General features: G+C 38.8%; 1 pseudogene; it reads right to left on the bottom strand.

Annotated features, from left to right (window-relative positions):
* On the bottom strand, window positions 219-1245 carry LOC104741950 (annotated as a pseudogene).

Raw genomic sequence — 1951 nt, 5'->3', positions numbered from 1 at the left:
TATAGACATATGAGTACACCAAAAAAACATATCAATTAAAAGTTAAATAATATCAACCCTATCATATCATCAAATAATATCAAAAGTATTATATCATTAAATAACCATAACCATATATAATTGTAATCGCTTTAACCAGAACCGTAGTTAACCAACCGTAACCATGGTCATCCCTAAAATACACTAGTACAAATCTTTGTTATGAAGCTTCTTCATCATATCATAAAACATTTTATTAATAAAAATATTATGGCAAAATCATATCATAGCTTTTTTACCGCAAAGCTTTAATTACAAGGAGAAAGTGGATAGCCACAGAGACATAAATTTGTTGTATGAGAGATCTAGAGATTGCATGTTACTCACGTCCAAGGCAGGAAATGCACCGGTCAGAAGATTGTGGAAAAGATTGAGATCATAAATTCTGGTGAGATTGGTGAAATTCTTTGGCACAACACCGGAATACTGATTCTTGGAGAGATCCAATGTGGAGAGAAGCTTGAATCTTGATAAATAGTCTGGGATGGTCCCCGATATATTGTTCTGGCCCACACTTCGGGCCCAGAGAGTCCGTGCGAGTGATGCAATCGACGGAGGAAGTTTCCCGGATAATTTGTTACTGGAGATATTAAGATATCCAAGCTCCTTCATGGATTTGAAAATATCTGGGATGATGCCAGAGAAGCGGTTTCCACTGAGATTGAGCCGAGTTAATCGAGTCAAATTGGATATGGATATCGGGATCGGACCGCTGAACCGGTTTCCTTGAAGATCGAAATGTTCCAATTGATTTAGCGCACCAATGTTTGTTGGAAGGGGACCGGACCGGAGAGACGGATATTCTGAATGGAAATGTACTTTAACTTTGGTAATCCGTAAAGGAATTGGGGAAAAGATCTCTTGATCTTTTGGAAATTGGTAAAGGAAATCTCTTCGAGGTGCTGGAGTTTGGCCAGCGACGGCGAGATAGTGCCGGAGATAAATGTTTCTTCAGTATCGGAATGTCCGTCTAATGCTAGTGAGGTAATGCGGTCGTTGGTGATACAAGTGACACCCTTCCATGAGCAGCAATAAGTGCCTTTTTCCAGGAGTTGAGGATACCCAAAGGGTCTCGGTTATACCTGATTTGAAAGCTAGAAGACCCGCCTCATCATCAGGATGACATGAGGAAGCTTGGATGGAACGTAAACACCGGATGAGGATAATGGTGGCAAATATGAAGAGAGTGAAGGAGCAAGAGTTCATGGTGGTGTATTGTGTGGTGAGACTGCGAGAAGCAATAGGTATTAATGGAGGGAGAGTGGCGAGTTGAGAGCTGCAAAGTCAAATGTATGAGATCTCATTTTATTCTCTTTGCATTTTCAGTTTCTTGTTTACTAAACTTTTACGAAAAAAGTTAGTTAGACGACTTTGACCGAATCATTTGCATGTGGTATCTGTAACTAGTGGCAATAATCAGTCTAGATTTTTTTTAGTGGTGTTGTGTGTTGTGGGATTGAGAAAAGTAAATTGGTTATGAATAGAGTAGAGAGAGAGAGAGAGACAACTCTATCCTTTTTGCATGTGGCTGGTATATGCGTATCTCATGTCTCGTTCTCTTGACGTTCATTTCATGATACTACAACGATTCATATATCTCAATCATCCACAGTTCCTTCATCAGAGATGGTCTTAGACCGCGACAAATGTGTCGGAATTGATAGTATTCTAAAGCTTACACAATTTCTTAGATAAAAAGTGAGTCAATATATGTCCTTAATAGATAGGTATGTACGGAGAAAGACAAGATTATATTGGGGGCACCTCGAGGTGTGAAGACGGGTTATACGGTAATTCTCCCCTTTGTGTTCTTTGGTCTTAGTCATTGTAATCTTGCATAAAATTAATCTATGTTTATTCTGGAGTTTTCTTGATATTTGTCAACAAAAACTAGTGTAACTAGTTAGAAAAT

The sequence above is a fragment of the Camelina sativa genome, chromosome 14 (genome assembly GCF_000633955.1).
Source record: "Camelina sativa cultivar DH55 chromosome 14, Cs, whole genome shotgun sequence".
In the NCBI taxonomy this organism is placed as follows: Eukaryota; Viridiplantae; Streptophyta; class Magnoliopsida; order Brassicales; family Brassicaceae; genus Camelina; species Camelina sativa.
Note: the sequence above shows the minus strand (reverse complement) of the source record. Positions and strands in the feature narration are given on the sequence as shown.